Below are 15,355 nucleotides of genomic sequence, written 5' to 3' on the forward strand. Positions count from 1 at the left end.
GGGGGTGGGCTATTTATAGCCACTGGGCAACCCGACCTGATATGTCCGAAATGACCCTGGGTCACTAAGGAACTGACACGTGTTCCAACAGTTAGATTTCAAACACACACGGCAACTTTACTTGGGCTACAAGCAAAGCTGACTTATCCAGCTCAGGATAAGATTTGCTCTCATTGTCTTCGCTCGAAGACATAGGATTTGGGTTGAGCATCACTTCAGTAATTATGACTTAGTTCACTTGGACCCCACTTAACAGTACGGTGGTTCCTATGACTCAACAAAGAAGAAAAGGAAACAACAAAACAACACAGTCTTCGCGCTCCATAGTCTTCACTCAATGTCTTCTCATGTCATAGTCTTCAATATGAATATCTTCACATACCACCATTGTCTTCAATGTCTTCATACCTTTTTAGGGGTCATCTCCGGTAGGTAAACCGAATCAATGAGGGACACTACATGCGTTATCCTGCAATTCTCACAAATGCATTAGTCCCTCAACCAACTTTGTCGTCAATACTCCAAAACCAACTAGGGATGGCACTAGATGCACTTACAGTAGTTGCGGATGCTTGCAATAGGCGTTAATCATAAGTGGGATGCTTGTCCAAGTTAGGGCAGTACCCAAGTGCGGGTCCACCCACATATCAAATTATCAAAGTACCGAACTCGAATCTTATGAACGCGATGAAAACTAGCTTGACGATAATTCCCAATGTGTCCTCGGGAGCTCCTTCCTCATTATTAGAATTTGTCCAGGCTTATCCTTTTCTACATAAAGGATTGGGCCACCTTGCTGCACTTTATTTACTTTATTTACTTTTTGCTCGTTACTATTTATCATATCACAAAACTATCTATCACCTAGTATTTCAGTGCTTGCGGAGAAAACCTTACTGAAAACCGCTTACATTTCCTTCTGCTCTTCGTTGGGTTCGACACTCTTACTTATCGAAAGGACTACGATAGATCCCCTACACTTGTGGGTCATCAAGACTATTTTCTGGCGCCGTTGCCGGGGAGTGTAGCACTTTTGGTGAGTGGAACTTGGTAAGGAAACATTTATATAGTGTGCTAAAATTTTCTGTTACTTGTCACTATGGAAACTAATCCTTTGAGGGGATTGTTTGGGGTATCTTCACCCCAACCAGAAGAGCAAAGAGATGCTCCTCAACCTACTGAACCTTATGAAAATATTCACTTTGGGATTCCTTCGGGTATGATAGAAAAACTGCTAGCTAATCCTTTTGCAGGAGACGGAACATTGCATCCCGACTTACACATTATCTTTGTGGATGAACTTTGTGGATTATTTAAGCTTGCAGGTATCCCCGATGATGTTGTCAACAGGAAGGTCTTCCCTTTATCTTTGAAGGGAGATGCAATGACATGGTATAGGCTATGTGATGATACGAGATTTTGGAATTATAAGCGACTGAAGTTGGAATTTCACCAGAAGTTCTATCCTATGCATCTTGTTCATCGTGATCGTAATTACATATATAATTTTTGGCCTCGCGAAGGAGAAAGCATCGTTCAAGCTTGGGGGAGGCTTAAGTCAATGTTATATTCATGCCCCAATCATGAGCTCTCTCGGGAAATGATTATTCAAAATTTTTATGGTCGGCTTTCTCTTGATAATCGCAACCTGCTCGATACTTCACAACAAAAAAAAGACACATCCACGACATTTTGGGCCGAACAATTTTTTTTCTGTCATACATATGACACTTCTATGACGATAATTATGACAAACCCGGTATCATCATAGATGTGGGCTCCTACTTCTATGACAAAAAAACATGACAGAAAATGGGCTTTTCGTCCTGGGCGGGCCGGAGACGCAGTTGCATGACATTCTTTGGGCTGTTACGGTGGGGGAGGAAAATTTTGGGGAGTTGCTGGTTACGGTGGGAGGTCGGGGGCCGAGTGATGCGTGTTTCTCTCGTACACGTACGCGCGTGTGTGCGAGGCGCTGGCTCTAACTGAACCCGAGCGATTGCACTGCAGGCTACGCGTTACTGAACCCGAGCGATCGATCGATGGCTGTTAACTGAACCCGATGGAGCGATTCCTTCGCTAATGCTGCTAACAGAAGCCGATCGATTGGATGAACAATGAGTGTTGCGGGCGGGGTGGATCAACAGTGAGCGGTGGCATTGCCTCTGGATGAACAGGAACCCATGGTCTGGAGGGCTGGATGAACAGTAGACGGTGGAGGGGTGGCCGTGGAGGGGTGGTTGAACAGGAGCCCGTGGTGTGGAGGGCTGGATGAATAGTAGATGGTGGAGGGGTGGTTGAACAGTAGCCGGTGGAGTAGCGCGGGGTGGAGGCTGGAGGAGGTCGACGGTAGCCCGTGGAGGCTAGAGGAGGTTGACGGTGGAGATGAACAGTATCCCGTGGAGTCCCGTTTTGCGGTACCCCACACCCCTCCCGATGAACAGGACCCCCGTTTCGACAGTAGGAGGTCCGTTTCCTCGGTTTTGCGGTACGCCACACTCCTCCCGATGAACAGGACCCCCGTTTCGACCATAGGAGGTCCGTTTCCTCCGTTTTGTGGTAAGCCACACCCCTCCCAATCAACAGGACTCTCGTTTCGACCGTAGGAGGTCTGTTTCCTCCGTTTTGTGGTACGCCACACCGCTCCCGATGAAAAGGACCCCCGTTTCGACCGTAGGAGGTCCGTTTCCTCTGTTTTGCGGTACGCCACACCCCTCCCGATCAACAGGACCCCGTTTTGAACGTAGGAGGTCCGTTTCCTCCTTTCTGTGGTACGCTAGGCCTCGTTTCCATCGCCTGTTCCGTCCAAGCCCTCCCGATGAACACGACCATGCATTTTGTTCTGACCTAGCCGGTTGGCTCCCCATGAACATGACGACGATGCTGTTTCTCCGTTCCAACCCAGCCATGTACGTATGCGTGAGTAGGCGTTCGAGACCCTGCCCGTATGTATGTACGTGGCCGTATTTTCTTTCTTGCACCCTCGCCGTTGTACGTACGTGTACATACTACGTGCACGCCTCTACTAGGACACGTGCACGCCTCTACACCGACACGTGCGCGCCTCTACATCGACCAGTATGTACGTACATGTTCGCGACCAGAATGACAATGCTACGTACGCTTCGACTAGGTGGGCCCCAACTGTCAGGCACTTCCTTGCCTGTGAAGATGTAGCTGGTGGGTCCCAGCAGTCAGGGGGGCAAATCGTTTTTTTTGCCCGGACGCACTTCCTTGCGTGTGAAGATGTAGCTGGTGGGTCCCAGTAGTCAGGGGCGAATCGTTTTTTTGCCCGAACGCACTTCCTTGCGTGCGAAGATGTAGTTGGTGGGTCCCAGTAGTCAGGGGGGCGAATCGTTTTTTTGCCCGGACGCACTTCCTTGCATGCGAAGGTGAAGCTGGTGGGTCCCAGCAGTCAGGGGGAAATGTTTTTTCGCGAAATACGGTGACCCGTCAGGTGGGTCCCCGCTGTCAGGTGGAGGAATAATTATTTTCCGCGTAATAAGGAGGCACTTCCTTGATGCGGCCGTGGACCCAGCTGTCAGCCTCTCCACATACAGTCCACGTCCGATGGAAGTCGTTCCATGACCACGTTGACCACGCCGCGCCGAGAGCACCAGGGCGGTGGACGACGGCGATGCCTATGAAGGGGACGACGTGGAGCTGGGGAAGACGCGGCAGTGTAAGCCCGCGCGGAGAGGAGTACGAGGTTTCACTGTTTCGGCAGCGGTGTGAGGCTGCCGTCGCAATAGGGCTTGGACAGCGGTGGGAATAGTAGGGGGCGGTGAGGCCTCCGCGGCAGCACATCCGGCCACGGGAAGCAGGAGCATGCGGCACGACCGGCGCTGCTTTGGGCGGCTGGAGCAAGAAGACTAGAGGTTGAAGAAGCACTACGGCCGTTGGATAGACATCGTACGGTCACTCTAGCTCGAATCGTTTATATTGACTAAGTTGACAAAGCCCTTCGTCCCCGTCAACTTAGTAGGCCCACAAGTCAGCCTCGCACAAAGGAGGCACCTCCGGTGGGTCCGAGCTGACAGCAGGGGGACGTTTTTTCGTGAAATACGGTGGCCCGTCGGGTGGGTCCCAGCAGTCAGGGGCAAACGTTTTTTTTCACGAAATACTGGTGGCCCGTCCGGTGGGTCCCCGCTGTCAGGTGGAGGAATAATTATTTTCTGCGTGATAAGGAGGCACTTCCTTGCGGCTGCCGTGGACCCAGCTGTCATCCTCTTCACGTACAGTATTCTTCCGATGGAATTCGGTCGTTGACCACATTGAGCAGACCGCGCCGAGAGCACCACGGCGGTGGACGACGGTGAGGCCTAGGAAGGGGACGACGTGGAGCCGGGGAAGACGCGGCAGTTGATGCCCACGCGGAGAGGAGTACGAGGGTTCACTGGTTCGGCTGCGCTGCCATCGCCGCAGAATAACAGGGGGTGTGGGTGAGTGGAGTGGAGGGATGGCCTGGCCAGGGGTGGGAGTAGTATGGAGGCGGTGAGGCCTCCGCGGCAGCACAGCCGGCCACGGGAGGCGGGAGCAGGCGGCACGACCAGCGCTGCTTTGGGCGGCTGGAGCAAGAAGACCAGAGGTTGAAGAAGCACTACGGCCGTTGGATGGACGTCATACGGTCAGTCGAGCTAGAATCGTGCATATATTGACTAAGTTGACAAAGCCCTTCGTCCCCGTCAACTTAGTAGGCCCTGTCAACATAGTGGACATCGTATGAGGAGTATTCTTTTTTTGGGCGTAATAAGGAGGCACTTCCTTGCGTGCGAAGATATAGCTGGTGGGTCCGAGCTGTCAGTGGCGGTAACGTTTTTTCCACGAAATACAGAGACCCTTTCGGCGGGTCCCAGATGTCAGGTGGAGGAATCATTATTTTGCGCGTAATAAGGAGGCATTTCCTTGTGTGCGGCCGTGGACCCAGCTGTCAGCCTCTCCACGTACAGTCCACTTCAGATGCATGTCGGTCGTTGACCATGTTGACCACGCCACGCCGAGAGCACCAGGGCGGTGGACGACGGCGAGGCCTAGGAAGGGAACGACACGGAGGCAGGGAAGACTCGATAGTTGTTTCCCACGCGAAGGGGAGTACGATTGTATGAGGGTTTACTGGTTCGTCTGCCATCGCCGGAGAATAACATGAGGTGTGGGACTGTGGGTGAGTAGAGGGATGGCTAGGCCCGCAATGGGAGTACAGTGGGGCGGTGAGGCCTGCACGGCAGCATAGCCGGCCGCGTGGAGGAGGGAGCAGGCAGTCCCGCCGGCGCTTGTTTGAGCGACTGCAGCAGGAAGAGCAGAGATTGAGGAAGCACGACGGCCGTTGATTGGACATCCAACAGTATACAGGCCATCTGTGGAAAGCCTCAAATCTGTGGAAAACTACATATAGCCCATCTGCCATTATTTCAAATACTTTACAGCCCATTTGCTAATTCTTACGGGTTTTTTTGGAGCCCATATTCTTTTTGTTAGCATTACAGCCCATATTGTGGCCACGGTTAAAAAATTATACGAAATTTCACATTCAGACTGTTTTTAACCGTATAAATCAGTCTGAACTGACATATGCAAAATTTCGTATAATTTTTTAATCCCGAAATTTCGAGTCACATTCAGACTGATTTTAAATATAAATGTATATCAATATAAAATCCAATAAATTGTCCACGCATAAAAATCAATGCAATTTAAAATCTTGAAATGAAAAAATGATATTTGAAACTAATTGCCGGATTGATGTGTTTTAAAAATGTACAACCCATTTCTCATTACTGATAGGCCATTTTCTCGGCCAGCCGAATGAAGCTCTCCTCGTCTTGAAGGATTTGCAGCCCAACAAGCCTGATAAAGCGACTTACTTGACAAATCACAAAAAAACTGGGCTAGCCATTTTCAGAAAGAAAAAAAAACTACTGGACTGGTCTATGGTAAACATAAAAGAAAAGGCTGTCTAGACAGACCAGAGTGTCCCGCACAGCCCAGTTGACACCCTGCTTCCGTCTCAAAAACAAATTAGATAAATGCCACTCCAATTATGGCGATTCATAAAAATGCCACTGCAATTTCCAAACTTTGAAAAATGCCACTTCAACTTTTGCAAACTTTCAATACGCCACTGCAATTTGCAAACTTTGAAAAACGCCACTCCAGACTTCGAAAAATGCCATTAGAAATGGCACGAAATGGCATTTTTCAATGTTTGTAAATTGCAGTGGCATTTCTCGAAGGCATTCATCAAACTAACCCAAAACAAAAATAAATGGGCGAGCTGCTGGGTCCCTGGTGTCAGTCGCTCGTTGTGCAATTCTCTCATTTATTGACTACGTTGACAATGGCATGGGATCCAGATGTCAGAAATCCACTAGGAGGAGCCATTTTTTTATTGCCTTGAAATAAGGAGGCACTTGCTTGCGTACTGCCATGACCTCTGCGGGTCCCTGCAGTCATCCTCTCCACGTACAATCATCTCCTGATTGTGTACACGTCAACTTGCTAGGCCCACAAGTCAGCCTCTAAACCTATGGAGGACAAATACAACCCATTTAAAAAAATAACAGCCCATTCCATACGTTCAAACATAAAGTTCAACATTCAGAGCAAAGTAACAGGTCTGAACCACATATAGAGTACTGAACTTCCACGTTGACAACCATCATAGCCAAGTTAACTATCTACTCCCACTAGACAAGTACTAACTTACTCTTAGCTAACTAGACGATGTCGGCCGCCATCTGTGGTACACGCTAAACGCCGGCACCGGCGTCCTGCGCCTCGCCTCGGACATGCAAGAGGTGCGATAGGGCGCGTTGCTTGCACGCGTTGGCCCTTTCCATGCCGGCGTGGTCCACCGAAGCTTCGACTTCCAAGCGGGAAACCCACTTGACGAGCTGGTAGTAAAAATCGGCATCGCGAACCAGTGCATGCCAGACAGCCTCCGGGGCTATTTGCCGGGCGCCGGCCTCCATGTAGTCGGCCCAGTTGCGGGCGCTCTGCTCGCGACTCAGAACGTCGGTGCGCTGCTGCTCCATGTCCCGCTGGAGGCGCAAATCAGCGATACGTTGCTCCTCCTCCAGGCGGTTGCGCTCCAACAACTCCTGCTCCTCTGCCATGCGGTCACGCTCCAACAACTCCTCGATCTACGCATTGCCATCTAAAGACAGATAGAATGCCTCCTCCCTTCGTTTGCCTTCCGGTGAAAAACCGAACACTAGTTCCGGCGGTGACTGCCTCCGGCGTCGCCTACCGCGGACGGGCGGGGGCATGGCGGACGTGGCAAGCAACGTCGGGCCGGTGGGGGCTTATGAGGATATGGCGAGTTGGGTCACGGTGGCACCGGAGAAGGCCGGGAAACAGTACTTATAGGGGGAAGGTAGCGCGACGGTCATCGGAATTCAATGCATAATGGCTTAGCGCACTAGTTTGCCGTGGAAAACTAGGGAAACTGAAATTATGACTGTGCCGTCCCGTCCCATCTGGGTCGCACGCCGACATGGCGGTCAAACAAGTGCACTTGAATCATCTCCCTCCTTGTCAATAATGATTCCACGGATTTAAAAAGCCCGCAACAATTAAAGCGTATCTTTTTTCATATCAGTTAGTTGCCTTAATTACGGCCGGCTGCATGCAGGCACTCAGAATCGCTCGCAGGCAGTACGCGAAGCAGCATGCAACGAGTCGCAGCCGAGGGCACGCATGCAGCCACTTAAATCGCTGGAATTAATTAGGCTTAAACTTCTGCATGCCGTTAATTATTGCCACGCCTTGGTCTGGCTACTTTCCTCATGAGACTAATAAACTCGGACGGAGGGAGTACCTTGGTTGGTGAGAGGTTTGAATTAAGCCCTGCAAACCGGAAAGGAGGTACTAGTACGTGCGTGATCCGCTATTTATTCGTGTAGGATCGAGTAGGTCGTTTCTTGAATTAAGCCCTGCAAACCGGAAAGGAGGTAGTATGTGCGTGATCCGCTATATATCTGTGTAGGATCGATAGTGTAGCTTGTCAGTTTCTTCAGAGGTACGCATTTTTATCCGTGTAGGATCGATAGTGTAGCTTGTCAGTTTCTTCAGAGGTAGGCATACTTCGCATCTTGCGTCGCAAATAAAACTGCCAGGAGCGCATTTGTAGGCTAGCTAGTGATCGATCAGTAACTTGTAAACACTGAGCGAACAGAAATAAGTAACTGTTAATGCATCTCAATGATTCACAGATCATATACAAACATGTAGCTCCAAAAGCAAAGATCAGCCACTTCGAATCTTGGATCGCAACTAAAACTAACTAGTACGATTCCCATACATAAGATCAACATGTTAATGCATCTCAATGATTCACAAATCATATACAAATATGTCGCTCCAAAAGCCAAGATCTAGAAAAACATATGTTCTTCCTACTAACATGGATGCTTCTATTGGCCAACATTCAGTACAGACTGAAAGACAAATTTGCTTGTGAAGTCTACAATTCCTCTTGCAAACGTAAGTGGTTTCACCAACAGCTGGAACCATAAGAATGAACCACACATGATGGAGGAACATCCACTGCAATATGATTTGGTCTTCTCTCGATCACACCGCGAGACAATTTTCGGAATACAAACTTTAACTTAGGAAAAATGATGCCCATTGTATAATCAGACCAAAGCAATGAAGCACCAACTGTTGGCCAGTAAATAGTACAGTACTACTTTTCTGCAGTGCATGAAGTGACTATCCAATCTTTGTGTCTATTTTCAAATGGCACTGCATGCTGTGATATACTATTCTCTTGTGCAATTCAACCAAAATTGCGGACACTTTGTTTGTTTGCCAAATAGCAACGGGCAAACATCTATGTCTGCACAAATATCAAGCAGCTAGTAACATATCAAGCAGCTAGCAAACCACTAGTATTACTATCTAATGACCGTACAAAAAGAGTAGCAAGATAGTAGCAAACCATGTACCTTCGTAATGAACAGCTCATAGTGCCACCAATTGGATATAAAGGTTTGGAAAAAAACATGCTCCTAATGTTGAACCAGTTGGACTTTTTGTGCAGCTCCACTAAAATCGAGCATCCCTGTTTGCATAGATATTGAAAGTGTGATTACTATAAAAGTGGCACTAGTTGAAGCATAGACTCACAAATATAAGCATTCCAATTTCTTAATGGGAAAAGGTAGCAAGACTGTTTCTAACAACCTGTTTGAAGGAATAAATAAAGCAACAGCGGCTGATGTCAGGAAGGCATACATAGTTTTTTCTGAAAAACTGAGCCATTCCTGACCTTTCCTCTTCTTTTAAGCAAATTTTGTGCAGTTCTACTAAAATAAAATGCCATCACCGCCTTGACAATTCAGTGACACTGTACAAAAGGAAATGACTTAACATTACATCATGATGTCAGGTATGTAGTCGACAGGCATTAGATACAAACATACATACCTACTCCGATAACATAATGAACATTAATTTTAACAAAGGTGTGACTAGCTTTACCGGGATAATTTGAGTGAACTCTACACCATTCGAATACTACAAATATACACTAATCCAGTGGCTAGTGCAACAGTAGAGTAGTTAGTTTATTACAGGGTACAATACAATGGTTTTACTCAACAGATTTCAATAAACTCTAGCACTGGAAGGTTTCTATAAGAATTAACAATACAAAATGTAAAGGTAACAAGTTTCAGCATTGGTATACTAGTGGCATTTGACAAAATGTAAAGGTAACAATACATCCACAATCAATAGCTAACCCTGAAATAATCCAGTGACATTAAATGACATTGCTTAAATTTATTGGTGGCATTAGACTGAGAGCGCCATTAGTTATTAAATGTGGCTTCACTTTAGCAGTAGCATTGCTTGACTTGACTGCTGGCGTTATACTAACAGCAAAAAAAGTGGCAAGAGCATGGGAGGCCCATTCGGACAGTGGGTGCACCAGTACGATGTACCTCCACGGACGCAGAGTGGTGAGGGAGGTATGGTTGCCCAGAGCAACAAATATCCAGGCAGCATATGTGGATTACGTCCCATTTTTGTTCTCATTAGCCACCTTTTTCCTATGTGAGGACAACAAACTGATCGACCTGGTCATTCTCTATTGCGTTGTCATGCCTTTCTACCCTTCTTCAACCAAGAGACACGAGACTCGTTCCTTAGCTACTGATTTTCCCCTTTTCAACCTAGATGCGGGTTCGATGCCTACTCTCTTGGACAGTACAGTCTCCCTTCCTTTCCTTATTCAACCCAGACATGGATTAGTCTACATGAAGTAGGGTTTCCTTTAATAGTGCAAATTATGGTTTTCGTCTGCGTGGCGAGCAGAGTAGAGGATAGCAAATTGGGAAGATGGTGGAGTGGAAAAAGATCCACATGCAATGACGTGCCAGATGGGGCAATAGAACAAGGGTATGGTTCGAAAATAGGTAGCATACCTGAGGGTCGGCGGGAAGTGGCTTCGCTCGTGGTCGTCGTCCTCCGCACACACTATGACAGCGAGCTTGGGGACGGAGGCCATCCAGCGCGGGCGATAGGTCTGAGAGGACGGCCTTGTCGTCAGTGCGTGACCTCGCTCGCCGACGACGAGTGCATCAACGCTGCACGTCCTTTTCTTCCCTGGTGGATCTGTGACCACCGGTGAGGAGGGAGAGAGGGGCCGTCTTTTTTAGATCTGGAGAGAGGGTGGTAGTGTGAGAAGCAAGTGGGCAGCCCTTGGCAAGAAAGCGCTGAAGCTCCAGCCTATATATCTTTTTTATACTACTTGTACTGGCCGTTCCAACATATAAGTGAGATGACGGCGAGTAGTAGGAGTATTTCCGAACCGACGTGTAGGTCGGGGCACCCCTTCGTGAACTATGGCAAACTGGCAACCGCCCACCGACTCTTCGCCTTTCCCTCTTGATTTGGAACTGATGTCGCACGCTTTTCCTCTCACTCCTCCATTTTCCTTCACCCCTTCACCCTTTCTTCTGCCATTGTTCGATCATCTTCTCCATGGAGGGAACAAGACGGAAATGACCCCGTTATTCTTTCCCCGATCTGAAAGATGACGTGGTGGAGGAACTCATTGATCGATGCGACGTCATCACCTCGGCTAGCATGGCAGGTTTGTTCAAGCCCATTCTTGACTCAACTAATAACATCATTACAAGGAACCCAAGAGTCAAGGAGCGGTTTGATCTCCCTTTGTCGTGACCCTGATGACTGGTGCCGTCATGACGGAGGCCTCGCCCTGTGCAAGTTGATGCCGCTTGATAATGATACGTATGATGTTAAGATGCCATCGCTTGAGGGTAAGGCTTGGCCAGGCACAAATGGAGATTGGGTTGTTTACATTGGGTCCAACTACGAGTGGGAACTTGTGAATGTGTACACTCGTGACTGGGTTCCACTTCCAAAAATCTTAGCATACTACCCAGAGGTTGAGCACACCGGTATTGTACGCACGTTCAAATACAATCATGGTGACTGTCTTCTATGGAAGATAGCAATTTCTCGAGTTCCCAACTGCTCTTGGAGTTACAACAACTATGAAGTTGTTTCTATCTTCGACAAGCTTGTTGCCATCCTTGCTGGTTTGACTCGATGGATATTGCTCAAAAATCAGTTTCTGTACACGGATGAGTACAGTGATGCAATTGAATACGAGGGCCTTGTGTTTGCTGCCACCACTCGTGGCACTGTTTTTGCATGGAGTCATTGTTTCGGTACGTTTGTCTTCCACCGTAATTATAACTGTTTCATCCACATGCATGCGGGTTAGCAAGTTTCCCTTTACTAATTAACCTTCTTCTTGTGTTTCCAAGGTCCTGCGAACATTCCACCACCTATACTTGAAGATTTTTATAACCAAGGGGTTGATGACGATGGTGATGATCACGAGCATGAGGACGAGCAGCGCCCATATACTATTTGGCGCCTGGAAACTAATTCCGATGGATCACCTCTTCTCGTGTGTATACAGCCCACTGATGATGTTACTGCTAAGGAAGCAGGTGTAGTCTCCCATGGTCGCACTCTCCGGACCTATTCCAATACCCGTTGCATGGTATTCTGGATGGATACTAGTGTGCTAGCGCCAACTCCTTCTCCCTGGTAAAGAATTGATAGTCTTGGAGAAAACTCGCTCTTCCTTGGACAAAACTATCCAATGATGGTGAAAGGCGATCCAACTGCTGTTGACACAACGTTACTACCATTTATGAGAAGCAACTGTGTCTATACCTCGGACATTTGGGTGGTTCCCTACCCTGGTACTGATATAGTAGGCCGCTTCAGCCTGGATGATCAGTCCTGCGTTGGTCTCCAGATCAACAATGGATGGCCCATCCTAGAGAATCACTTGTGGTTCAAAGCAAGCGTTTCCAGCGCCGAGGAATGGTTGAGTTGAAGTTCATTTCATTGCTTGTTATTTGTTGTGTGGTGAAAACTTTAGTATTTATAATGTATCCTCGTTGTCGATGTGGGTTGATGACCTATTGTATGTAATAAAATGATATGCCTGTGATAAACTTACTAAATTTATGAATGGCTTTCGAGTCGCTTCTGTGAGTGAGGAGTGCGACGAGGCAAAAAAATATTTTCCAAATACATAATTGTACGTGCATGGCAACAGGTTATCGGATGAGGCCAATGAACAATAGTAGTACACTATTTGTACTAGCTTCACATGCTTCGCGCGTTGTGCGGGTGTTTTTACTGTAGCCATATTGTACTCTACTACGTAACCAGCACCTCGAATCCTCGATACTAGTAGTACTATATAGTAAGTAGTAGGAGTAGTAGGGTGGCATGGGCCAGAACAAGCATTCACGTCCAGGAGTACGGCACACGCCACCAGCACGACTTCCATCTGACACCATATTTCTTGGAGTCCGTGCTAGAGCAATCTCTTCAACCTCATTGTTTCTCAAACTCATCCATCGCACAGCAGGCGAGGTGGGGGTTTGCCGATAGTCGGTTTCCTTAACTGCGGTCCCACTTGTAAGGCCAACTGCAACGCACGACCCCAAACGGACCTCCGATTTGCATGAACTCCAACGATAATTTGGACTAGAAAAGCAAGACCAAAGAAAACAAGAACCACAAGAATACATTTTACTACTCCTGTAAGTTGGATTAGTGCCTTCTCGATGCATTCATTGTTGATCTGCGGAGGCTCGATCTTGCGTGCTTCTTTCTTCTTCGAGTGTAAAGAAGTAGACGTTACTTCCTCGCATCTAGTCTCATGTCTAGCCTCTATTCTAGTGCTCCCTCCGGTCCGTTTTTCTCTGCGTCTAAGCAGCAACACGCATACCAAGTAGGAGTATCAACAAGTGCACTAATCTCATCTATAGCCTCTGTGCTAGCTAAAAGTGATATAACATCTACTAAATTGCACTCTATCAATATATGGATGTACTCTTCTTCCCAATACAAGAACTTGCATCCATTCTACTCCCTCTGTTGCAGAATACATGCCTTCTATTTGTCAAAATATATATGTATCTAGGCATGTTTTAGTATATAGGTACATCCATTTTTGGACAAATGGAAGTCAAGTATTTTGGAACGGAGGGAGTACACAAGAAAAAATTTAAGTTAGCACAACTAGTCTAATCCGAGAGCACAACCGAAGATTTGGTCGGGTTCTTCCTCCTTTTGCCGACATGTGGGACATCCAGCATCCAGGCCGTGTCATGAAAGAAAATAGAGTGGTAGTTGAAGCCACGAGATGTGCATCTTGGGTTAAACTGTAAAAAGAATCTTACTACTCTTGAGTAACTCCAAAAGCGGCCACCGAAGATCTTTCTTGGATTTGTTTTTCATCACCAGCACATCAAGGTGAAAGGTGCAGGTTCAGTGGGTCCTCTTGCATTTTCACTGACATGTGGGGCCGCATGTGAGCAAATAGACGATGGGCTCCATGCGTCCGCTGGCTGGCTGAGAAGAGAGATAGAGGAGGGCTGAGCACGGACTGCAGGAAATTTGTTCTACGTACCTCGATATAGGCTCGATATAGTGGGCTGGCATGGGCCATAACTAGCATTCACGTCTAGCAGTATGGTACACGCCACCAACACGAGTCCCATTCGACACCAATTTTCTTGGAGTCCATGCTACATCCATCTCTTCTCCCTCCTGTTTTCTCAGCCATCGCGCGGTGGGCGGGGTGGGGGTTTGCCGATAGTCGGTTTGCTCAACTGCGGTCACACTTGTAAGTAAAAATGCAACACCGCGCGCATTCCAGCTTGAGCGGCGTGTCGGACCAACCGTGTAGGGGTGCGACGCGAACATGGCAGGCTTTTCCTTTTGAACTCGTAACTTGTAAAATTTGGTTCTGCTCCATGGCGCGATCGATAGATAGAAAATAACGATTTTGCCTAGAGTAATGGGAATTTTGGTTCTGGCGCCGTTCATGCATGGATCACATACGAAATTATGAAATTGATGCGAAAGGTAAGATAATTACTGTAGTATCATATACTACTACATGGATTTGATGGAAAGATAAATATACATACGGATCCATCAACAACATCCTCACGCCCTAGTGCACCGGGTCACCAACCGACGTGTGAGGAGCAGCGGCGTTGGCGGCGACCTCAACGTGCTTCCGAACAGTGCCGTCCAAGGTTGCCCTGCGGTCCAAGAAGGCCAGCGTCCTCTCGTCCTCCTCTTGCATGTAGTAGTCCTTGTGGACGATTTGCGCTTAGAGGTGGGTGATTATGTTGATGGTGTCTTGCTGCGCCAGGCGCTGCGCGGTGAGCGCAACCTCGAGGTGGACATTCTCCGGCGCGACGGCGGACAATCGCAGGGCCACCAGTGCGTCGAAGAGGTTGTCACCATAGTGGCCGTTGAGGGTGGCGGGCATCGCAGAGCCTGGGCGCGTCGGTTGGAGGCTTACGTCAAAGTCGTCCGCGAGCTTCTTGACGATGGTGAACTTGTCGAGGAAACCGACGAGGACCTCGTCGAACAAGGAGACGAAGCTGTCGTCTAAGCGGCCCCTCGCCCTGGCGGCCTCAAGCTATACTACCTAGAGACATTCCTCATTGCCGGGCCGCAGGCCGGCGTCATGGACCATCTGGCATAGCCGGCTGATGCTCGCGCTCATCGCCTCCATGGGTCAACGGATCTTGCGATTCGAGTGATCACTCTTGCCCTTGGTTAGCATGCGTAGGTGCGTAGGATTTTGTACTACTCCTCGTCCCTCTACTGTACCTGCCTTTGGCTGTATGATAGGTGGGCCAGCCACCCCCTGGGCCCACGTGTCATTCACCCAAAGGTAGTTGCCGTAAGTCAATGAAGCTGCATCCCCCTCCATGCCGGTGTAGTATAGTCATCTAACCGGACCTCTAGTTGGGGCCAAACGAGAGAAGTT

This window comes from Triticum dicoccoides, chromosome 1B (assembly GCF_002162155.2).
Source record: "Triticum dicoccoides isolate Atlit2015 ecotype Zavitan chromosome 1B, WEW_v2.0, whole genome shotgun sequence".
In the NCBI taxonomy this organism is placed as follows: domain Eukaryota; kingdom Viridiplantae; phylum Streptophyta; class Magnoliopsida; order Poales; family Poaceae; genus Triticum; species Triticum dicoccoides.